At 43.6% G+C, this 25,764-nt stretch overlaps 1 long non-coding RNA gene across 12 annotated transcripts in view; it reads left to right on the forward strand.

The window, feature by feature from the left end:
* The first annotated feature begins 8,459 nt into the window (after window positions 1-8,459).
* LOC123849835 (uncharacterized) overlaps window positions 8,460-25,764 on the forward strand; it is a 110,280-nt gene continuing 92,975 nt past the window's right edge. For 3 of the 12 annotated variants that reach the window (XR_010407927.1, XR_008506760.2, XR_010407925.1), the window contains exon 1: window positions 8,470-9,150. This is a non-coding gene — a long non-coding RNA (uncharacterized LOC123849835). Of the gene's footprint in view, window positions 9,151-25,764 lie in introns of all 12 variants that reach the window. The other 9 variants (XR_010407923.1, XR_010407921.1, XR_010407922.1 and 6 more) reach the window with 8 other exon arrangements.

The raw sequence follows: 25,764 nt of genomic DNA on the forward strand, positions 1-25,764 counted from the left end.
CCCACAACACTTGTGCTGATCTGAATACAGCTAGTTATATTCCCCCTGTGAGAGAGAAGACGCAGGACAAAGTTGGAGGATCTTTTTCAAAAGGCGGCTCCTTTACTTCCTCTCTCTTCCTCAGGTCTTCGCTCCACCTGGATCACTGCACCTCCATGCCATTAGCCACATGCTTCTTTAAACGATGCTCTCACTATAAATTATATAGGAAACACAAGAAATCAAAACCTAGTTTCATGTTTCCTCAAGCATCAGAAACATAAGAGTCACTGAAGTCAGTGCTTGCAGCCGGAGATTTTTTTTTTTTAATTCTTATGTTAATCTCCATACATTACATCATTAGTTTTAGATGTAGTGTTCCATGATTCATTGTTTGGGCATAACACCCAGTGCTCCATGCAGAACGTGCCCTCCTCAATACCCATCACCAGGCTAACCCATCCTCCCACCCCCCTCCCCTCTAGAACCCTCAGTTTGTTTCTCAGAGTCCATCGTCTCTCATGGTTTGTCTACCCCTCCGATATCCCCCCCTTCATTCTTCCCCTCCTGCTACCTTCTTCTTCTTTTTTTTTTCTTAACATATATTGCATTATTTGTTTCAGAGGTACAGATCTGAGATTCAATAGTCTTGCACAATTCACAGTGCTTACCAGAGCCCATACCCTCCCCAGTGTCTATTACCCAGTCACCCCATCCCTCCCACCCCACCCCCCACTCCAGCAACCCTCAGTTTGTTTCCTGCGATTAAGAATTCCTCATATCAGTGAGGTCATATGATACATGTCTTTCTCTGTTTGACTTATTTCGCTCAACATAATACCCTCCAGTTCCATCCACATTGTTGCAAATGGCAAGATCTCATTCCTTTTGATGGCTGCATAATATTCCATTGTATATATATACCACCTCTTCTTTATCCATTCATCTGTCGATGGACATCTTGGCTCTTTCCACAGTTTGGCTATTGTGGATATTGCTGCTATAAACATTGGGGTGCATGTACCCTTTCGGATCCCTACTTTTGTATCTTTGGGGTAAATACCCAGTAGTGCAATTGCTGGATCATATGGTAGTTCTATTTTCAACTTTCTGAGGAACCTCCATACTGTTTTCCAGAGTGGGAGCCTGAGATTTAAAAAAAAAAAGGGTTCAGGGGCGCCTGGGTGGCTCAGTTTGTTAAGCGTCTGCCTTCGGCTCAGGTCACGATCCCAGGGTCCTGGGATCAAGCCCCACATCAGGCTCCATGCTCAGTGGGGAGCCTGCTTCTCCCTCTCCCTCTGCCCATCCCCTCTCCAGTCATGCTCTCTCTCACGTGTGCTCTCGCTCTCAAATAAGTAAAATTAAAACCAAGTTCACTGCATTATTCAAGTTAAAAAAATAATGATTTAGACCTTGGCCTGGCAGACCAGATCGCCCCTCCCCAGCCCTCTCTCAAGATGTTCTGTTTATTCTGTGATGACCTAAGTATCTGCTGACATGGCCGTTTACAAGCACGTTCTCACATGGCAAATGATTAGGTCCTAATCGCCTCGCACTGAAGTGGGGAAATAATTTGAATCCCTATTGTACCAAGGAGGTAACTGGAGAGTGAAGAATGTGAGATTCTTGAGGTCACATGGCAGGAAAGTCACAAAGCCAGTGACTTTCCATTTCTCGGTCTAGGTCAATATGAATGCCGTGGTCGCCTTCTCCTCTGAAGAGGAGGTCCATCAGCAGTTTTCTGTTTAAATTGGGGGTGCAGCGGTGATAGTCATTGGAGCGGGAACAAGTGAAAATAGCACGATGACTCTGAATGATCAAGAGGAAAATGAGTTGATCAGGAGGCAGGGAGACCAGGCAGAGTTGGGGAAGTAAACATCTGGTACCAGGGTGTACATTTTGCTTTTCAACCAGAAGGCACATGGGTCCCGCTCGATCTTTGTCGTCTGTGCTTTCTCTGCCATAATCCAAACTCACGGATTTTGTTATTTCATACTTTGTACATCTAACAGTTGCCACGAAAGTTTAGAGGATCCCCCTGGAAAACCATCTGCAACCTATAGTTTCTTTGTGGGAAAATTTAAAAACCATTCATTCAAGTTCTTACTTTGTTATAAAACGAATAGGGTTTTCCATTTCCTCTCAAGTTAGTATCGGCAAATGTGGTAGTTTAGGTCAGGTGCTGACCAACTTTGGTTGAGCCTAATGCAGCCACTGCCTGATTTTGTAAATAAAGTTTTATTGGAACACAGCCATGCTCATTCATTTACATATTGTCTATGGCTACTTTCTTGCTACAGGTGTAGAGGTGAATACTTGGGACAGAGACTGTATGGTCTGCAAAGCTTAAAATAGTTACTCTCTGACCCTTTATAGAAAAAGTTTGTCAATTCCTAAGCTTGATTATTATTCCCAAATATTAGCTGCCCCTCTCTGGGGGAAGGTTATACTTCCCCTGACCACTGACTTCAGCATTGGCCATGTGACATGCTTTAGCTAACTAATGGAAGTGATGTATATCACCTCCAGGCAGAATCTTTAAGAGCCAGCATGTGATTTACCATACTCTTTCTTTTTTTTTTCTCTTCCTGAAGACTGGCAATGTTCCAGATACAAGCTGCTTCATTAGCTTGGGTTTGAGGGAAGATAGACTGGCAGCTGATTTTGATGGATATGTACATGGCAACTTTTCTGCAAATCTAAAATTACTCCAAAATAAAAAGTTCCGAAAAATATTTTAAAAAATAAGTGAGCTGTACATTCATATTCTTTGAACACTGGTAGTACAATTATAATACCTATAAGGTCCTTCTCTGCTGATTCTAACATCTGTGTTAGGTCTGAGTTGGTTTTGATCGATTGATTGATCGATTGGCTTCATTATTGACCATGTTTTCCTGATTTTTTGCATGCCTGGTAAGCTTTGATTAGATATCAGACATTGTACATTCTACCTTGTTGATGTTAGATATTTTACAAATCATGAGTATTATTCTGGACACAGTTAGGTACTTGGGAAACTGGAGTTCCTTTGGTTCTCGCTGTTACGATCTGCCAGGCAGGTCTGGAGCAGAGCAGTCTAGGGCTGCTTGCTCCCTGCTGCTGAGGGAGGACCTTCCTGAGTGCTTTGCCCCATGCCCTGTGAATGATGAGTTTTTCAGTCTGACTGCTGGCTCTGGGCACTGCTCCCAGGCCTATGTGGGCCTCAGGCTTTATTGTCCCTTATCATGTCGGGTGATTCCTTCTTCCAGCTCAGGTAGTTTCTCCTCATGAATTTATTATTGATGGGTGCGCACAGGGCCCTATGAAGATTCTGAGGTTCTGTCTCCTAGTAACCTTGTCTCTTGGTTTTCTGCATTATAAGTTCTTGCTGCTTTGGTCCCCCTGGACTCTCAGCTCCATCCGTTCAACTCAGGGAGTCTGCCAGGTTCTGCCTCAGTTCCCTTCCTGTGCCACAGCCAGAGGACAGTCATATGATACTAAGTTGGAGCAACCAGAGGGCTCCCCTCATGTGCTTCTGGTCTCAGGCATGTTTGCCCTCTGCTGTGTGACCACCTGTGTTCTGAAAACCACTGCTTTATCTTTTCTTTTCTTTTCTTTTCTTTTCTTTTCTTTTCTTTTCTTTCTTCCTCCTTCCCTCCCTCCCTCCCTTTCTTTCTTTTTCTTATTTCAGGCAGGAGGGTAAATCAGTCCCATTCTCCTCTTGGCTGGAAGCAAAAGTCTCCATATTCTTTTTTGTTTTCTATATTTAAATGAGATGTGTTTTTTTTTTGGTCTGTTTAGGGAGATTTCTGAGGGGCCAGGAGAGTTTCAAAGTGCAAGGGCTCCCTCTTCTTTTGTTATCTCAAAGAACTCAAAATGCAGCCTCTCTGTGCAGACACTTACTCTCCAGAGCTAAGTTTTCTGCTTCTGATCTGTGCTTCTTAGAGCTCTACCTTCTGAGGTAGATGGCACAAGTCTTTAAAAGTAGTGAAAACAGTAGTCTGTATTGAAAAGCAAGTTCATTTGTGAAATGGCAGGGCTGAGGGAGATGCCGGGGCAGACACAGAGGTGGAGGAGGCGGAGGCTAAGGTCACGTACATGAAGAAGCCAAAACTGGGGCTGAACACACCACCACATGAGAGCCATGTTCAAGGAAAAGTGCACTCAATCACGTGTTCCAAGTCTGGGGTAGGGGCGGGTACAGAGTATAAGTTTGCCAAACAGAGGAATAGCCATGTATAAGAAAAGACCCACACCTGTGTAGGATGTTGAGCATTTGAGAGGAGCTTTGTGTCTGAAACACCTATGTGGCCAAGACAACTGGCTCCCCACTGAAGATAAGAGCTTCCTTTGACGGGCTCTCAGAGTTGTCACTGGGGAGAGGTTGCCTGCTCAGGGACTTGGTTGACATGTGACTCAGGGCCAGACCATAGAAGGTGAGTGGTGGCGATGTGTATCTCTCACATGGGCTAATCTATTTTTCCCCATGCTTTGGCCTATGTGTGTGCATGCTGGATTACCTAATTACTGAAACGTGTCCAGTAATGCCCTGCCCTTCGCCATGTTGGGGGCCTAACGATGGAGTTATGGGTCTGACTCCTTCATTTCATAGATGGGCAAACTGAGACCCATACAGAGACATGGGGCTGCCCAAGATCACTAAGTATAAGTTGCAGAGTTGGGTTTTCCCACATTTACTTGATTCAAAGGCTTCACAGAGGCCCCCTCCCACTCCTCAGGCCCATATTCACATTTGAGCTGCTGAACTCGCCTCCCTGTGAGTTGGCAGACGCCACAGTGTGGGCCTGCAGGGAGACAAGCCCCCTATCATTGCTCAGGCATCACCCAGACGGACTGCATGGTGCAGGAAGAGTGACATAGTAGCAAGGAGCTTCTTGCACACCCCCTGCCAACATGTCTACTCCTGGTTTCATTTTTCAGGGGAATCCCTCCTGCCTTCAGTCAGTGGCCTCATGAGGCAAATGGCTTGAGTCACTGTCGCCGCAGCACTGGGATGGTAACCACAGATGATGCCCACAGGGCTGGGGAGCTGGGGCTGTCTAGAAAGCAGTTTCCCTTTGAATGTCTGGCTCGAGGTTACTCTTCACACATCTCCCAGGTCCTGTCCGCCCTCCCCACGCAGTGCTCAGTTTGATTGCTCTAAGCTATAGCTGGTGAGCATGTCTTCCCTAGAGCCCACAGAGCGGCATGCAGACTCCCCAGCGGGGCATTCTGAGAACTTCTCCAGCCACGTGGCTGCCCTTGCCTCTGTGAGTCTTACACGTAGGGATGCCTTTCAGACCTCTCTGCTTTTGTACAAACTGTTTCTTCTGTCTAGATTTTTCTCCCCAACCTGGACTACTTGGAACACTCCCTCCTCATTCTTTTATTTTTAAAAATGACTTACTTTAAAAAATTGTGGTGAAATATACATAACCTAAAATTTACCATTTTAGCCATTTTTTAGTGTACAATTCAGTGGCATTAAGCACATTCATGTTGTTGTGCAGCCATCACTACCATCCATCTCCAGAACTCTTCATCTTAAAAAGCTGAAACTCTGTCCTCATTAAACAATGGTTCCCATCCCCTCCCCTGCCACAGCCCCTGATAGCCACCATTCTATTTCTGTCTTTATGAATTTGCCCACTGTAGGCACCTTATAGGGGTGGAATCATATAGTAATTGTGCTTTTGAGACTGACATTTCACTTAGCATAATGTCTTCAGGTTTCATCCATGCTGTAGTATGTGTCAGAATTTCCCTCCTTTTTAAGGCTGAATAGTATCCCATGGTGTATATATATATATATATATATATATATATATATATATATATATGAGATTTTGTTTATCCATTCATCCATTGATGGACACTTGGGTTGATTCTACCTTTTGGCTATTTTGACTTAATTTGTGGCCTGCCCAGAGGAAGGTCCTATGTATACTTGAGAATGTGTATGCTGTTGTTGTTGGGTAGTGTTCTGTGTTATGCCTGTTGTTCAAGCCCTCTAATTCCTTACTTATCTTCTAATCTTCTGTCTGATTGTTCCACCCATTATTGAGAGTGGAGAATTGAAGTCTCCAACTACTGCATTATTGTAGAACTGTCTATTTCTTCATTCAAGTCTGTTCATTTTTGCTTTATATATTTTGGTAGTCTGTTATTAGGTACATAAATGTTCCTCCTCATTCTTAAAGACTCCATTTAAATGCTCCAGCATTTAACCTCCTCCAGCACCCTCGGCGCTGCCTCCCGCAGTCCAGGCAGGGTAACGGTCGCCTCTGTGTTCCCTATAACTAGTATATACCTCTAGGTATCACATTCTGCTTTAGTAAATCATTTCCATGTCTGTCCTCCAAGTTAGTTTGTCTTGGAGGACACAGAGTCTTGTTTTATGTTTGCATCTTCAGAATCTGGCACCAGAGGTGCCCAGTGAGTGTTTGCTGAGTGGACATTTGTAATTGAATGTAATTGTGTCACCAGTGTTCTTCCTGGGATAAAAATAATTCATGTCAGAGGTTCTCAACACATCATTGCTTCTTGTATAAGTAACTTGTATAAGGTACTTGCTCTTCTCTCTCAGTTGATCCATACCACCACCCTACAGGGGAGGTAGGGAAGAGTTTAACAACCATTTTAGGTCAGAAAACTGGGAATCAGAGACTCATACAGATTGAATGTCTTGCTAGAGGTCGAGCTGGCATGGGGCAGAGCTGGGACTTGAACCCAGGTTAGTCTGGCTCCTGACCAGGGTTCCTTTCCCTGTACCCACTGCCCTGGTAGGCTCCACTCCTCATGGCTGCCTCGGCTGGGATCACAGCCTCTGTGGATGAGGCTAAGCCTGGCTCACATGAGGGCTGAGCCTCTCATCTCTTGGGAAAATTCTAGTTTGCCTTTGGATGTGTTATAAGAAGTTCCAAGCAAGTCTATGAGATACACCTCACTAGATCCATTTTAGAAATGATGAATACTGAGTACCTTGCTCAGGTAGGAGCTGGGGCTCCAATTTGGACTTCTTTGACTCAAAGTATGATGTACTTGTCATTTGATCTGAAGTACCCCATGCCATCTTGGGATAGCCAGGAGCTTTTTCTTATTTTGAACTAAAGTCTGCTCTTTGCGACTACCCTGTCACTCTGTCCCCTGGAGTCCTGCAGAGTGAATCTACTCTCTCTGCTCCTAACACCCTTCCAGGGATATGGTGACAATGATTATGATCCCCTAAGTTTTTTCTTCCTCAGGCTGAATGGCACCCATGCCTTCAAGCTCCTCCATGGCTTTTGCAGGAACCTGAAGTTCAGTCCCTTTCTCTCTGGGCTACCTCCTTCAGACATGCTCCCAGTAGTCTATCAGCTGGGACTTAGTGACTGGAAAGGCACACGCATAACAGGGCATCACTGGGCTGGCAGGGAGAAAGACTTTGGAGGGCTCTAGCTGTAGTTTCCTCAAGTGGATGGGTATCTGGCTGTTGGGTGGAGAGCAGGAGGAGGAGAAGGAGGAGGAGGAAACAGAGCCCTGATGTATGTAATGAAACAAAAGTAGAGGGGCCAGGGTTACTGTGGGCCAAGCTTCTTCCCAGCATGGGCTCCCGAGGAGGTTCCGTTTCAGGTGAGCCCACCTGGCCCTGTGCTGGTTGCAGGATGAGCTGCCTTGGGGAGAGTGCTGGACATTCCTAGACTGTTCCTCTTTGGTGGTTGAAGAGGGGTTTTGGATGATGTTTAACAGAGTCCAAAGTGTGGTCCTTGGGATTTTGGTAACCTGGAATTCTGTTTATGGTTCCCTTCCCTGTTCCAGGGGTCCTCTAGAGATGGTGAGCTTTACTGGTCCATTGACAGTGGCCTTGACAGTGAGGGGAAAACAGGGACAAGGTATAACTAGAGAGGGTCTGATGAGGGCCTTCAGGTTTATTTTCTTGTACATGTTGATAATATTTGCCCTTACCTTATAAGATTGCTGAATATGTTTTAAAAGGCAATGCCCATGAGTGCTCTGTGCAATGCCTGATGCCAGAAAGTGCAAGGACTGCAGTTGCACATGGTACTTGTCCTGTGAAGGCAGCTGGTGGCTCCTAGAGATGTTTCTCCATCACGCTTCGGGGGGCCTGGGTGAACTCTGTCACTTCCATGCTCTGAAAGCATTTGTGGGCTGAGAACTGGACAGGACAGCAGGACTGCATTTCGGTCCTGACTCTAAATGGCTGTGTGACCAAGGAAAGCTTCTTCCCCTCTCTGGGCCTCTACTTTCTTTCCTGGACCATGAAGGCCTTGAACTACTAGAAGATCTTTGAGGTCCTTTGGCCCACAGAAGCCGGGGATCTGGGCCATGGGCAGGGTGTCACTTTCTGTTGCTCTTGACTCTTTCTCCAGGGAAGGGCATCCCCGTCCACTCCACCCTTTGCTGAGAGGTCTGCTGGTTCCCTAGGCAGGCCCCACAAGATGGCGTGCTGGAGACAGGTCTGGAACTAGGTGTTCTGAGGTCAAGACTGTCAGTTCCCCTGGCATGAGGGTGGGACCTGAGACTGGTGCCTCCCTGCTGAATGCCCTGAAGACACCCTCAGGGAAGGGGTGCTGCTTGGATTCCCTTCAGGGTTATTGCCCCACCTGCCCCGGACAGCCCAACCCATGTCCTCAAGTCATGGCATGGCCAGAGGGCAGTAAAATTCAAACCCTCTTGGCAGGCAGGTGATCCTCACGAAGTCAGCCAGGCCTGACTCAGAGCCTCAGCCTGCCAGCCCCCGAACCAGCTGTCCCCTGGGCCACCACACAGAAATCACACAGTGGGGGATGGCATCAGGCTGCAGGAAAGCATGTCCCTGGCCCTAGGGCCAAGGAGAGGAATGCAATATCAGCCTGGCACCAACTGGCCTAAAAGAACAGCTGACTCTCTGCAGGGAAAGCTGAGATGAAGTCCCAAGTTCAAGACTGGCTGGTAGCCTCAGGACAGGGATTGCTGATGATCTGAACCACTGCCAAGGAGAGAGCTGGATGGACCCTCTGAGGCCAAGCCTCTAATCCGACCCTCCACCTGACTGTGTGTTGACCTTCACTTGGTTCCTGTCCTTCTTCAGGACCCGGCTTCCCCGGCTGGGGTGAATATGAAGGTATTAAGAGAGCAAATTTTGTGGTCTTCACTTAAAATTTGGGGATGCTGTTCTTTCAGCCTCTAATGGAAAGGTGACTACGAAGGGTAAGTGTATGCTTTGTAATTATCTGCTGCAGTGGACATTCTCCCTCTTAACCACAGACTTACCTTCCCTCACCATGTCCTATGTCCGAGCTGGTACCTATTCTCTCATGTTCGAGAAGGAAAACTCCCTTCATTCTGGATTATGGGGACTGACACGCTGGACATTTCAGTGTACAGTTGAAGAGACTTGGACTGACCAAGAAAGTCTTCTTTGTAGTTCTAGTTCTACCGGTGGGTCTTGAGCCGTTCTCAGTCCCTTCCGGCCCCAGTTTCCTTCTTTATAGTGTGAGGTGTTTCTTTCCAGTTTTGTCTCAGGGTCTCTAATTTCCATTTGGAAATTTAACCTTGTATTTCCCCCCTTTGTCTCACAAATGGATTAAATGGGAATGTCTGGGAAATGAAACATTTTGGCTGGAGAACAGCTCAGGACAATGAAACCTCTAACCTCTAGTGTGGAGGCCAGTTAGAAAACCGCTGTCCCCACTCTGTTTGCAAAAAAGGTAGGATGCTTAGTGTTCATAGTGCACCCATGGTGGAGGATTTTCACGAGTGGTCTCTCTCTAGCATACACACACACACACACTCCGGTGGGGAGATGCTGGGTAAACATGGGCTTTAGGAGGATGTTTGTCCCTGAACGAATGTCAGGCGGACAAGTGCCCTTGGCATCAGGCCCTGCTGAGATGATCTTCCTGGAGGAGCCGTAATTTATTTTTCCACGGACCTTGAGATTGTTTAAGGGGATTCCAGAAGATTCATGTGGGCAGTGACTACCTGGTATTCTGGGGCTGCTGGCCAGTAAGGCGAGCTCTCTGTGTCGGCTGCCACCACCTGCTGACTGGGAGCTGGCGGCAGCCGCCTGGGCCCTCACGGCATCCCAGGTCATGTGAGAGACTTACCAGGAAGCCAGGGCTCATCCCTCAAGCATTCGGCCGGGCGTCTTTGCCATGGAGCTGTCAGCATGACTGTGTCAAATGGGTTCATCTGCATGTGCCAGGGCAGGGCCACACTCCAGGTGGCCCTCCTGGCTGTCCTGTCACCCTGCTCTGTGGCTGACAGATACCCACAGCCATCTCTCTCATCCGTGCTGCCAATGGACTGGATGCTTGTCTGAGCAGCTGGGCCCATAGCTCATGGACAGAGGGGACCCTACATGTCGGCCGCTTATGAGCTCAGCCCTGCACAGTGAGCAGGAGAGCGGGAGGAAGCAAAATTGCGTGGGGCGAGTCATAACAGATTTGAGCAATTCGAATTAAACTAGTTTGCCTCGACTCGATCAAAGGTTCCTCGGCACCCTATCACAAACCTGTGATGATTTGTGAAGAATGTTCACCAACAAAATGGGGAAAATAGAGCCAAAAGAATGAATTTTTAAAACTCATGTGGCTTGAGGAATTTTTCTTCATTTTAAACGATATCCTTGCTACCTTTCAATGTTAAAATGTTTTTCTCCTTATGAAATGTTAGCGATTTTAGATGGTAGTTGGTTTTTATTTATTTTATTTTATTATTTATTTATTTTTAAATGACTTTTTAAATATTTATTTTTATTTGTTTGAAAGAGAGAGAGCGAGAGCGAGCGAGAGAGAGAGCAAGCAGGGGGAGTAGCAGAGGGAGAGGGAGAAGCAGGCTCCTCACTGAGCAGGAAGCCTGCCCAATGAAGGACTTGATCCCAGGATCCCAGGACTCCGGGATCATGACCTGAGCTGAATGCAGGTGCTGAACTGAATGAGCCACCCAGGTGCCCCAGTAGTTGGTTTTTGAAAACATACTCACCTGAAAACCTATGTCAATCCTCTGTCATTAAGAAAATTATTTTTACTGATGGATGAATTCCGAAAGCCTAGGAACCAGTGTACTCTCAGAGGACTCATGAATAGAGGGCAATGGAAGAAAGGGCAGGAAGTGGTGGGCCTTGGTCTATAGGCAGCAGATGACTATGTCTGTTTTGCTCACTGGGATAAGCTCAGCGTGGAGCACATGGGTCCGTAAAGTTGTTTTCTGTAAAGGGCCCGGTACTAAATATTTGAGACTTTTGGGGCCACCCTGCCTCTGTCACAGCTACTTGACTCTGCCCTCATAGCTTGAAAGCTTCCATAGACGATATGTAAATGAGAGTGAGGCTGTACTCCAATAAAACTTTATTCACAAAAACAGGTGGCAGCCCTGATTTGGCCCAGGGGTCAGAGTTGGCTGACCCTATCTAGCACAACGTCTAGCATCTAGCAAGTATTCAAAAAGCGTTTCCAGTGGGCAACGAGGAAACATTGCGGGGGTCTGAGGTAGGATTTCAGAAAGATCACTGTGGTGGGCTGTGTAGGATGGGAAAGGGGGAGCACAAGGTGGAGCCCAGGCCTGGAGTGCAGGGGGCGGGGGCTCAGCCTGGAGCAGGGCAGGAGAGAAGGAGCGAAGACGTGGGAATGGCTGAGCCCGTGTGAGGAGGATATGTTGAAAGAGGGAAGGAAAAGCCACAGATAGCTGGAATTAAAGTCCCCATTCCTTCGACTCTGCTTCTCATGCCGCAAACCACGCCTCTAGAACTCAGAGCCTTATTTGATCTTAAAAAGCTTGGCTCTTCCAAACCACATTCTTGGCTTCCAGGACTGTTTTTGCTATGACTTTCCAAAGCCCACTCCAAAAGCCAAGAATCTGATTCTTTGCTTTCTCTTTACATTTCAGCTATGCCAGCTTTCCTTGGAGGCAATAAGTCCTGAATGTCTTAGCCTCTTGATTTTGCTTTAATGGGAGAAGGGAGTGCATTTAAAAAAAGAAAACTGAGAGTGAAGATGTGCTTGTTAACTTATCAAAGTATTTTCCTGCCATATTTGGTACTAATAAGAGGCAGGAAAGTCTGGGGAGGGTGCTGCCCTTGGTGAAGGCACAATGAGTCGGTCTTGGACATCTGTGGGGATGGGGGAACATTCAGTTGGGATGTCTGGGGGCACTCAAAATTGCTCCCAGGCTCACCCAGAGAGCGAGTTTGGCTGGAGAGTCCTGGAGGGAGCTGTGAGTAGAGGACTTCTCTAACACTGGGAAGAGCCAGAAAATTTGAACTGTAACCTTCAAAACATGCCATCATTTAGCCCCTCCAGCCCTGGGCAACCATCAGTCTTTCTGTCTCTGTAGATTTGCCTGTTTTGGGCCTTTCATATAAATGGAATCATATCATATGTGGTTTTTTTGTGTCTGACTTCTTTCATTTAGCACGTGTTTCCATGGTTCATCCATGTTGTAACATTTATCAGCACTTCATTCCTTTTTCTTGCCAATGCTAAATAATATTGTATAGGTAGATATACTACATTTTATTTATCCATTCTTCAGTTGATGGACATTTGGGTTGTTTCCACTTTTTGGCTATTATGAGTAATGCTGCTATTGGTATACAGGTTTTTATATGGAGGCATATTTTCAATTTTCTTGGGTATATACCTGGGAGTGGGATTGCGGAAGGATGACTTCTCTGATCTTACATCCTGTACCACCCCTTCACACCCCCTATGCTCTGACCACAGTGGGGCTCTACTCTCCCACCCCGAGCCCATACTTCAGTCCCCTGATGCTCTGCCCACACTGCCTGTCTTCCCTGAGAAGTTCTTCCCTTCTATCATTTGGGGTCCAAATCCTATGTGTTATTAAAGGCCCAGGCCACCTATCACTTCCTCCACAAAACCTTCCTCCAATGCCTCTTATAGAGAGTCATGCAACCTCACATGTTGATTATAACATTAGGCCTTTTGACTTTGGATTAGTCATTTTGTGCCTAGGTCTTATTACTTTCCTAGAGTATATACCTCCTAGCTTCACATAGACTCTGGTTTTAGATTTACTTTAAAAGATTTTATTTATTTATTTGTCAGAGAGAGAGAGAAGGAGAGAGACACAGAGAGCACAAGCAGGGGGAATGGCAGGCAGAGGGAGAGGCAGGCTCCCCGCCGAGCAGGGAGCCTGATACGGGACTCCATACCGGGACCCCGGGATCATGACCTGAGCCAAATGCAGACATTTAACCGACTGAGCCGCCCAGGCGTCCCTAAATTTATTTTAATATTCCAAGTGCTTTGCACATAGCAGACTCTACATAAATGTTTGAACAGTGAGCATTCAGTGTGTTCTGTTATTTAATGATTCTAAGATGATACCTCTACACCCTGTGTGGCTATCAGGATGGTGAAAGCCCTTCCCATCTTCTCGGGATGAAGACACATTCTCCAAGCAGCACCTGGTGAATAAGGCTGAGTGGCTCTCTGTTCCTCGTCCCATTCCCCTTGTCTCCAGTCTGGCATGGACATCTCAGCCTCTTCCTCACATTTCCAGCTGAAATCTAATGAATTACTCTGAAAAACAGGGTTATGCATTTTGGATTCTGACTTCTTTGAGCATTGCTCAAATTTCATGACTTTGAAATTTATAAACATAGACATCTGTCTTCCCAGATGACCTACCAAATCATATTCCTCTAGAAAGCAGAGCTAAATTAGATGTTTAAGGGATCAGAAAGTGAAATGGACTAGATGATTTCCTGACCTGCACAAGGTGGGGTGAGGGCCCGACAAATGGTCATCTGGTCTTGGAGGGAACATTTCCAGTAACAAGTGCATACCTTCCTCCCAAGGCCACCCGGAGGGTAAGGAAGTTTTTCTTTACGTGGAAGTAAAATCTTCCATCCTGCAGCTCTCAACTGTTGTTGGTCCAGCCCCCTGGGGCCCCTCAGACCACCTCCACTCCTTCTGTTCCAGCTCAGCCCTTCAAATTTTAAAATAGGACTGTGGCTTCTGTGTTTGTTCTTACCCAGATAGAATAGCTCCAGTGCCTTCAGGAAGCATTCAATACTAAAACAGCAGAAATAATAAATCGTAAACAATCAGTTAATAATAATGGATACTTTCAAGTAAGAAAAACACTAGTAATATTGCAATAAAAAGTGACAATATTACAATCATGATCTTTACTCTCTGATGACTGAGCATTTAGCATATACTGGGCATTGTGCCCATGAGATTAACTCTCTCTACCTGGCAACAGCCATATGAGGTAAGGGCTACTATGATTCCCACCTGACAGATAAGGAAAGGGAGACTCAGAAAGACTAAGTGTCCTGATAAAAGTCCCATAGCTACAGATGGACGTGGGCTTCGAACCCAAGCACGTCTTCTTGAGTACAAGGTCTAACTTCCATGGGCACAGCCTTCCTAGTGGGTCCTGGCAGGCAATAGTGACCTTTTCTAGAGAGCTGGCTGCTGGCCTTGTTCTGTGGTTCAGAGGAAAAGCCTGGGACAGAGCGTCAGGAGATAAGGGTTCCAGTGTGGTGTGAATCTGCATGAAGTCCCCTCCTTGCCCGAATGTCAGGAATGGCGTCGGCAAAACAAGGAAATTAAACTTGATACTCTGTCGGGTTGCTATTGGCTTGTGATTTGAACTTCCCAACCTTCCCTGAATGCACTAACCTCTCACACTCCTGGGCCTTTGAACCTCCGGTGTCCTTGCCTGGAAGTTTCTTTCATCTTCTACTGCTTGACTAATAATAACACATCTTCTGGTTGTTGAGAGCTGGTTTGAATACGGCTTCCTCTGCGTGGTCTTTCCGGAACCCCAGCGAAGGTCAGCCCCGCTCCTCCCTGTTCCTCCGTGCTCCCTAGACCCTTGCATGAGTCTCTGCTCTAGAACCTGTGATTGTCTCCCCAGATGGACGGTGAACTTCTCAAGGACAACGACTTGTTTGTTCGCGGTGACCTCCGCACTGGGCACACATACGCGGTCTTTGACGGACTCCGGGATGGCCCCTGGGGTCCTGGTGCCGTTTCACCGGCACATCTGCTAGGTGGCGCTGCAGCCCACGGGAACGTGCCCCGCGGTCTCCGGCAAAACTGCAGGTCGGGCGGGAGAAGGCAGTAGCCTCAGGCCAAACTGGGAGATCTCCTGGCCAGAAGCCCGGGAGAAGTCCAAGTTTCCATGCCCCGCCCTCCCCCCCGCCCGCCGCCCCATCTGCTGAGTTTTGAATGCTACTAGGATTGAACCCTCTGTAGTTCCCATTCTTTGAGGGCTAGGAAGCCAGAGGACGCTCCCTTCCTCCCTCTGCTGCCTCATAGCAAAGGAATTTACACCATTCCTTTCCTCTGTCTTTGGACTGTTCCAGGTTTATTATCCAACGTATGCATGTATGATCTGCTCCTTTTTGCTGCGTGCCCTCCTTACCTACTCCCCTGACAAAAGGAGAAAGATACAGTTCAGCACTCCCTGATAACATTTCTGGACCAAATGAAATCCTATGTCTGATCCTCTTCCTGTTTGTTCAAACACATTTTCTTTTAGTTTTCCTATTTTCCTAGATCTTCTTTCCACCCCTTCAGTGACTCAGCACCCACTCAGCACACCTCGGGCAGAGGGGAGGTAGTGTGGTGCAGTGGTTAAAGCTCGGGACCCAGCCTACGTGGGTCTGATTCTCGCCTTTGTTACCTCCCTGTCTGCCCTTGCACAGCTTACTTGACCTTCGGTGACTCAGATTCCTCATCTGTAAAACGGGGGTAATAATAGTACCTACCCAAAAGGGTTGTTGTGAGGATTAAATGAGTCCTTAGTGCTTTATTTTAAAAGGGACTGATAGACACTAAATGCTTATAGAGAACTTACAACTGGAATTTACTTGGTCAGTATCTTTGATTTTAGGTTGAGAGTCCCAGGAAGGCAGCGGTTTGGTTGGTCTTGTTCACTGCCCCATCGTTAGCCTCCAGAAGAGTGCTTGGCATATGAGAGAGGCTTAATTAAGAATTTTGGAAGAACCACGGGCTCTTTTGTTTCTCCCTCATAATAAAAATGAACTAAAATGATGACATAATTGTTTGTCCATTTAAATTGGTTAGGATTTATTATTTTTTTATTTTTATTTTTTTAAAAAAGGAATTGGTTAGGATTTAAAATCAATAATAGTGCTAGCAAGGGCATAAAACGGGTGCTTTTGTTTATTGCTGGTGGAGTGTAAAATGATAGAACCTTTCTGGAAGGCAATTTGACAATATGGAGAAGAGGCCTGAAAAAAGGTTGACTCAGTAATTCCACTGTCGTTTTTTAAAAGAATTGGAGTGTTTAGATATGCACAAAGTTTTAAGTGCAAGGGTGTTCATAACAGCAGTATTTATTCTATTAAAAAAATTGCTAGCAATTGAACAGAAATACTGAAATGGTTAAATAAATGACACACCCATGAGTTGGGATATTGGGCAGCAAATGATCTCTTCTTCGGGAGAGTTACTGATGTGGGAAAACCCTCCTGATACCAGCTTAAATGATAAAAAGTCATCTACAAAACTGAGTATACAGAATGGGCACTTAACCTCTTTGGTCCCAATTCCCTTATCTGTAAAATTAAAACAATGATGGCCCCTATCTCTTAGGATTGTTACAAGGCTTACAAAAGTACTTTTTTTTTTTAAAGTCCAAAATATTTTATTAGTCTGGGCATGGGAGTAAGGGATCAATAAATGTTAGCGACTGTTACAGAACCTACCAGAGGAACAAGACGGGAAGGAAACACAGCAGAGTGTTAATAGTAGTTAATCTCGGGTGGTGGGATTACAGGAGTTTTCATTTTCTACTTTATAAAATAAAATAAAATATATGTAAAGCCACTATTAAGTGCTGGACCATATTAGGTGCTCCATAAAAGGTAGCTGGCATTATTCTATTTTTCTCTGTTTTCTCTCTTTTTAATAATGAACATGTATTACTTTAAAGCTATTTAATATGGCCTCAACACCAGTTCTTCACATTTGTTAATTAAATAGTAAACCATGACTTCCACATACACTGTCCTCCAGGCTTTGTGACAGCCACTTTGGCTCTATGGCCAGGGGACCGACTGTGACCCTTTTCCCTTCAGCTGGGAGCCCAGTGCCACCAACTCAATCCTGCTTGCATCATCTGCTTTTTAAGACTCTCCCCAATACTCTTTCCCTGCGGCCTTCACTTCTGTGATAACACGTTCCTGCTGTGACTCAGTAGTTTTCTCTTGCCATTCCCTCCTCAAACTTTCCTTTTTCACAGCAAATTCCATGACTCTCCTAACTGCCTGCCCCCGATTTTATCCCACACCACACTCTGCTTTCCTAGCCAAAACAAATAATGATTTCTTCTCTCTCTTGTAAATGAAGTCAAGATTGCTGATATTAATCATTTCAATCTCTTTTAAGTCCAAATAAAAAGTATATGAGTAAGTTGGGATTACAAACCAGAGAGGAAAGGATGACTAATTTGATGAAAGATATTGAGAAATGTAACCAACTATTTTGGAAACAAAAAACGAGATTCCTACGGCATACTGCAACAACAAATAAATTCCAGATGCATTAAAGAGTCATGGCTAGGGAAACCTGAAGAAGATATTGGTGAATATCTTATCACAGGGTGGGGAAAAACTTTCTAAAGTTTTATGATATGTACAGGCATATGTCTGTGTCTAAATAAACATAAAATCTTTTCTGACTCAACAAAGCCCAAAACAAAATGGTGAACACAAACATATTTGCAAGATTGGTGACAAAGATAGATATCCTTAAGATAGAGAAAGTCCTTATGAATCAGTGGAAAATATGACAAAGTCAACAGAAAAATGGGCAAAGATAAGAAAAGTTGAAAGATAAGTGACAGACCATGAAAGTCTGTAGTGTATAAAACAGATAGGATATTAATAAAGTATTAATTATGTAAAGCGCTCCTCCAAATCAATATGAAAAAAGATAACTCAAAAGAGAAACCAGCAAAGGCTGTGAACAGGCATACCACCAAGGCAGAAATAAAAATGACCAACAAAGGTATAAAAAGATGCTCAATCTCACCCATGACCAGGGAAATGCAATTCTTAAAAAACAAAGTACCTTTCCCACCCAACAACCTGACGAAAATTAAAAGTTAGAAATCACCAAAGCTGTAGTTGGTACGAGGGAAGCACTCATTCTTATGTTCTCACCGCTGAGATTATATAAATCAGTAAGGCCTTTAGGAGGGCAATTTGGAGGTAAATTTTTAAAATGTTCATCCTTGCTGGTATAGCAAGTTTAACTTCAAAAGATATATCCTTGGGAATACTGTGCACAGAGATGTGTGCAAAAAGGTGCTAATTGCTTATTGTAGTAAAAAAGTGAAGGAAAAGGGATTCACATATTGCAGAGAACGCTAACGGAAGTGCCCACAAATGTATACGTGGGCATTGTCACTGTAGTTTTGGAAGGACTTGGAAATATCTCAGATGTTTAATAAGAGCAGATAATGTAAATAAATTATATGCATCCACTTAATGGAATACTACTCAGCTTACAAAATGAGCGAGGTCGATCTATATGTACAGATATGGAAAGATGTGCATAATAATTTAAAAAACCCTATAATGTGCATAATCATTACTTTAAGAAGCAGGTAGCAGGACTTTAGGTGACGTCTGATCCCCTTTATGTAAATGAGACTATGAACCCTGCAATCCTGTGTGCCTCCACTTGGGTGGGTGGAGGCCATGCTGATGGAGGCTGAGCTGGCATTGTTGGCAAAGCTGAGCAGCAGCCCCAGTTCCCATCATGCCCTGCTGTCAGGGCAGGGCTTTTGCCTGAGCCTTCTTCCTCTCACCATTCTGCTGGGTGGACTTAACTTTGACTTATTAAGTGGGTTTAAGGTAAGACATGACCCTATTATTAAATTCTGAAGGTTTCTTCCTAGGGAAAGAATGGAATGGCCACCATTTCTCCATAAGAGAAGGAGGAAAAACCTGTAAAAGCTCCCAGAAGACCAGGGTCTGTGTACCAAGAGGACTTTTCCAACAATGATAGTGGATCATAAGTGGGTTAGGTGGGAGGACCCTCTGTATCAGAAGAAAGGAGAGAGACCAGCTGAGCATGAGTCTGTGAGATCTATTTGGACGGCCTTTTCTCTCAAGGTCTTCTGCCTTGTGTGAAGAGGAAATCTGCTTTTTTTGTGGTATCCTGGGTTCGTTGGAGTCAGGCCTATCTTCCTAAGGAGAACATGTTAGAAACTCAAAGAGAGTGTCCTGCTTTCTCTTGTGTCAGTTTCATGGTGTAGAATCCTCCTGTCACTTGAGAGGTTCAAATAGAGGCCACAGTGCTGTTGTTAGAGAAGCTGATAAGGGAACTCCCATTGGTGAGAGGCTTTCCTGCTCCATCCCACTAACCCATGGCATCTTAGAATTCTCTTAGATTATATGAATCTAAGACTTAGTGGTGAAGGGCTATATTCATTTTCATTATCCACTTGTCCCTGTGGCCTTTTTCTCTGTGAGTTGCCTCAAGGTTTCAGCAAATGTGAATAGAGAAGGAATTTGTAAATGAATGGGTTGTGGAGAAATGACTTGCAGTCCATGGTAATAGGTAAATGTGAGATCTTCAGCGGCTTTGTGATGCTTGACCTTGAAAGGGGAATAACTCTTCTGAGTGATGATCCTCATGGAGAGACCTTTCCCCTTTTTGAGTTGGAATGAGAATGGCTCTGAGTTTATATGAGCTTAAACTGCCAGTGAATGAGGGGTAAAAAAGCACTAGTCAGGGACTTTGTAAGGAGTCAGATGGTTGGGGTGGCCATGTGGGTGATGACTGAGGACCATAGCAGTCTGCTTCACTGTTAGCTCAGTGATTCTGCTTTGAGGAAAAATATGGCACATCATCACACAAATGTTGGGCTTATTTTCCATTTGGATTTCCTTCAGTTACTCAGAAGAGAAAGAATATTCTAGAAAACTATGCTAAAACACAGTTTTCTGGATTTTCTTTCTCTAAACTACTTAAATTCGATTTTCCTGAATAAATAATACTTTTCTTCAGGTGTCATAATGTTTGTAGACACTGGTTACATTTTTAAACATGTTTCATAGTAATTGAATAATTTTGAGATGTGAAGAGAGCAAAAGACAATATATATGTAAAACAGTATTGTAAACTTATAATTTTATAAAATTGACCTGGTACTTCAAAAAAACAAAGCAAAAAAACCCAATTATTTACTTGTACAGCCTTGGTAGAAACTCAGTACTAAGAATTTTGAAACAGTGATGAAATAACCCTTCTTTCTGCTCTTTTGAGCCCATCTCCTCCTGCCTTCAAAGGAACTGTCGGTAACCTCCTTTTGTCTCCTTATATTCAATGATTCTGTCTCAACTGGATCATCCCCTTGATGTGTAGCCAGGATAAACCCTTTCCTATTTAAGAAAGCATCAAACGCTCCACATCCCACACCTGTACTGCCCATCTCTTTCCTCTTTTTACAGCTAAATGCCTCCACAGAGTTGTCTACACTTGCTGCCCCATTTCCTCACTTCCCACTTGGCCCTCAACCCTTCCACTCTAACTTCTGGCCCCATCGATTTACCAAAACCATCCTTAATAAAGTCACCAAGCATCTCCACTGCATTGCATCCAGTGGACATTTTCAGTCCTTACTTGACTCCTCAGAGCACTTGACATACTGACAACTTCACATTTCCTGAAAGCCTCCTGTGATTTCTGAAGTGGCACTCTCCTGGTTCTTCCCTCACCTCTCAGACTAGTGAGCTATTCTTCAACTCCCCACATTTTCAATGTTGGTAGCCCTCAACTACCCATTTGAGGCCCTTTGCCTCCTTTTCATTTCATACTATCTTCCTCAGTGACCACATTTATCAATCTTCAGAAAAGCAACTCTGACTTATTCATCCCCAGTCTGAATGTCTGCTTTGAGCTCTGGATCTGAATATACAACTGGCCACTTGCCTTGGCTTGGATGTCTTAATGGTTCCTCAAAGTCGTGTGTCCAAGACTGAACTTATGATCTTCCTCTACCCACTCCTAATCTGTTCCTATCTAAGTGAATGCACCACTAATCCATGTGTTCTCACATGTCAGAAAACGAGGCTTCATCCTTGATATCTCCCTCTTGTCACTTTTTTTTCTGTGAATATCTCTTAAAGTACCTGCTTCTTTCCATCTCTACTACATTAAAGATATAAAGTGAAAGGGGTTACTTTTTAAAGGGAGTGAGCTCATCATTGTTGGTGGTATGCAAGCAGAGACTGGTTGGTCACTTGGCCTGAATGATATGGTAGGGGCTAGATGCTAGGTGACTGTGAGTGTTCATTCATCTTCTCTCCCTAAAGTGTAGGGTGAGGGTTCAGTCCTCCATTCACTTGGACTACTCTTTCTCCTGCTTGTATAGCCATGACTCCATGAAGCCTATAGAGCTCTTAGAGGCCATGAGGCCAACTTCTAACCAAAGTCCCTTTTAGGAGACGCCTGAGGTCCTTGGAGCTGCTAAGGTCCCCAGGCAGTATCCAGTTCAGATGGGAAAGCTGAGGTTTAGAGAGCAGGACAGGGACTTACTCCAGGTTAACAGTGAGCCAGTGGCAGAGCTGGGGCTAGGACCCAGCCTTCTGCTTTCCAATGCTTTGTCTTCTCATTATCCCCTACTGGCCCTCATCAGTCCCCTCTGTCTCATTTAAAGCTGGTGAGTAATAATTTGCACCAGACCCTGTCAGATGATAAATTATACCTCTCAAGTAGGAAGGTTGCTTTAGGGCTGCTCTGGGCTAGGGTGTCAAAAGACAAGAGCTATTTGTTTGAGACACAAACAAGGAGACTGGAGACAATGTAGGGACAAAGTCCCAGTGGATGCTTTATTTGTTCACCATCATACCTGAGGACCTTAAGTTCAGATCCATAACTCTGTGGAGGATGTCTCCTGGGGTGGGGGAGGGCAATATTAGAATCTGTGGGTTGAAGAGCTTGCAGTTTGAAAAAGCATATTCAATATTGTCACATAGTTTTGTCTGGAAAACACAAAAGAGCTAACAGAGACTTAGTGAAAACTCCAGGGAGTAAAGCTCGATGAAATCTTCATGGTTGATAGGGTCACACAAAAGATATGGTGTTCTAAATTAAAGCGTTCTAAATTAGCACTAAGGGTAGCCAAGATGATGGCCAAAAAATGTGAATATCTCAAAAACAACACAGAACAAGAAGGATAAATAAAACCATACAACATCCGTGTCTTCAGCGTAACCAGAAAAAAGAGAATGCACACATTTCAAATTTACCCACATTTAGATTAAAGAAACACCAACTTGCAGCAAATTAACTTTCATGCTTTGCCCACTGGGATTCACAAAGAACAAGGACAGTAGGGGAAAATGCTATATGGAAGGGTGAAGAGGGTAGATACTGAGAGAGAGGCAGAGTCTACCCTAAGAGTCCTGGTGTGTCAGAAGATATGCTATAAGAAAGGAATGTAAAAGTGTATGCTATTTAAGGGAGCAGTTTTTGAAACGGTATTGCTTTTAAGTGAAAAGAATGTGAAAGGTTAGGGAGAGATGTTTTTTGGAAATTTGGTGGTGATGGTGAAAATAAGCAAAGGAGAAATTTTAGAGTCTTGCAAATAAAAGAGAACCCCAAAACTGGAAGACACAAAATTTTTCCCCAACCTCAAAGAATAAAAGCCATATTTAAAAATATTATGCATTGATACATGGGCACAAAAGGGAACCCTTGAATTAGGAATCTAAGAGAATTGGTTGAATTCAAGAAAGAAATGTAAACAAAAGACAAAATCATACCAGAAATCAAGATTAAGTGTCCTTTTACAAGGTACCTAAGAAAGAATGGAATAAAATGAAGTTTTAATTAGGGAAATTGAAGAAAGACAGAGAAATGATCAAGAGAATGAGGTGACAAGCACTGGGTATTACACACAACTAATGAATCGTTGAACACTACATCAAAAACTAATATGTTGGCTAATTGAATTTAAATTAAAAAAATAAGAATGCTTCTATCTTCATGAAAAAAAGAGAATTAAACCAAGATAAATTTGAGGTAACTGGGTAATGGGCTTTAAGGAGGGCACTTGAAGTAATGAGCACTGGGTGTTGTATGCAACTGATGAATCACTAAATTCTATCTCTGAAACTAGTAATACAGTGTATGTTAAAAAAAAAAGTGAGATAAAATAAGAATCAAAAAGCGTTAAAGAAAAAGCAGGTGAAATGGTAGACAGGCAAAGTAGAAACAACATACATATAATTGGATAATAATTATATGTATAATCCTCACTGAAGAGGATAATTCCAGAAGACTTTATAGAGATAAAAGATCAGGACCTACATATTGAAAGGGCCCACTGGGTACCTGGGAAAATTTACTCATAAACATCAACTCTGTTACATATTCTAGTATAACTTGTTAGGCTTTAGACATAGAAAAAGTCCTTAAGGCCACCAAGCCAAAAAGATCAAAAGATGTATAAGAATAAGAGAATCAGAACTGAGATTCTTTGTTATGCAGCATTAGATAACTAATACATATGGATTTTTACATATTGCAAAAGAGAAGTCCAGCTTCCTTATAGTACCAGTAGTTTAGAAATGGAGAACAAGTATGCCTTGAGAGTCTCTCAAATTGAGTAACATTAAAGTAAAATCATACTGATATAATAAAAAAGACAGTGGATTTTCCTGCAAACTGGATTTTCCTGCAACACATAATATTGGACCGGGAATGTACAAAAGTGAAATTGTGATATGAAGTAGCTTATTTAATCACAAAGAATGATACTAAATATATTCATCCAGTGGAGATACTCTCCTCAATCTTCTATTTGGAATACTGCCAAAAACTATTTGGAGATGAAATACTGGGGTATTTTTTTCCCTATTCAGTTCTATAGTTAATGGTCAAATAAGGTATTTGTTGAAGATATCAAACTTCAAGTTTTACAGAAAAGCCAATCATAACTCACTTTGTTTTTAGTTGTGATGAATCCACACAGGATGAGGATTGAGTATATCTATTTCCTTATGCGTGATATATGGTTAGAGATACATTTCAATCAAAAGTGCTACTTTTTAAAGCGTTGAAGATCGTCATTGAAGTTGATGATGTCCTTGAGGCTGTGCCAAAATTAGTTGAGGTCAATGAACTAAACTGGGGAAAAAAACACTTATAGAATGACACAGATGAAAAGAGACTGGTGGTGTAGGTGTGATGTGCTCCCCAGAGTGAGCATTTCCCAGATGTAATGTCCTAGGTCAGTGGTTCTCAGACTTTCTGTGTTCATGACAAATGCTCAAATACTAGAATTTTTGGCACCATGCATAAAGCACTTCCCAAACATTTTGACCACTGGACTCACTTTCTAAAAAATATGATGTAAGATCCGTGCTACTTCAAACATACTTTGGGAAACCCTTTCCTGGATGACAATGAGCTTGTTCATATAGAGCTTGAAAGAAAAATACTGTGACCCAAGAATTAAACTCAGTCAGGATGTTCATGCATGAAGCAACTGAAAATGTTAAAAGGTCTCAGAAAGTACACCTTACACATACTTCCTCTGAAATAACTACTCAAAGATATTCTTTCCAGTGTATTTCTATTTGAAACAGTAATAAAGACAATATTTGAAATAATTGTGGATACAAAAGTAAACATTTTCAGATAGAGAAAAATGCAACATTGTGCTGTCTTAAAATGACACAGAAAGTATTAAACTAAACACAAGAGCTGGAGGTAAATAATGAAGTTGGAAGTAGGGATCAGCAAATTAGGAACCAAAAACTAAGAGCTGATTACTTTAAAACAGACAAATCTGTTACACTTAATCCATTGAAAGGGAAAAACTATAAGCACAAATACACATACACACCATCAGACAAGTATATTTAGGATCATTCCATTGGCAGTTTCCACTTCTCTATAGACTTTTCTTCTTCCCCTATCTCCTCTCTCTCACATCGCATCCTCCTCTTCTTTGAGGTGACCAGTGCAAATGACCCCATGTGTATCCTTCCATACATTTCTCTATGCTCATATAATCCTATACAATGATGTATACCCAAATACAGATTTTTTGTTGTTTAATTTTTATAAAACTGGATTCTTATTAAAAACCTTTCTCTACAAATTCTTTTTTTTTTTTTTTCCACTTAATAATACATTGGGTCAACCCTTCAGGTCAATAGATACAGAAGTCATTTTTTTTTTTTCTTTTCTTTAAACTTTAATGAAATGCTTAGCCAAGAGAAGTAACTTGGCTGTGCTATGCTGGGGAGAAATCATTCATTCATTCTTTTTTTTTTTTAAGATTTTATTTATTTTTTGACAGAGAGAGACAAGCGAGAGAGGGAACACAAGCAGGGGGAGTGGGAGAGAGAGAAGCAGGCTTCCCGCCGAGCAGGGAGCCTGGTGTGGGGCTCGATCCCAGGACCCTGGGATCATGACCTGAGCTGAAGGCAGGCGCTTAATGACTGAGCCACCCAGGGGCCCCTCATTCATTCTTTTTAATGACTACTTATTTTCAGTTTTCTTCCTGCTACAAACACTGCTGCACAAAACATCCTTGGACGTATTTTATTACTGCTGGTCAAAGGGCATATGTGTTTTAAATTTGAATAGACATTGGCCCTTCATTGTTCTTATAGGGACACTGAGTCCTGGGGAGTGATAGGAACTAGCCTAAGGAACAGACTAGCCGAGCAATGGCTGGAAGTAGATAGTCTAGCTTCACATCGGGGCCTGACGTCTTACTAGGGTTTGTGACCTTGGGCACATCACTTAACCTCTCTACCCTTGATTTCCTCTACATAAAAATGGGGGA

This window comes from Mirounga angustirostris, unplaced genomic scaffold (genome assembly GCF_029215605.1).
Source record: "Mirounga angustirostris isolate CCGP_5_RB_7025 unplaced genomic scaffold, mMirAng1.0.hap1 SCAF_15, whole genome shotgun sequence".
NCBI classification, from domain to species: Eukaryota; Metazoa; Chordata; class Mammalia; order Carnivora; family Phocidae; genus Mirounga; species Mirounga angustirostris.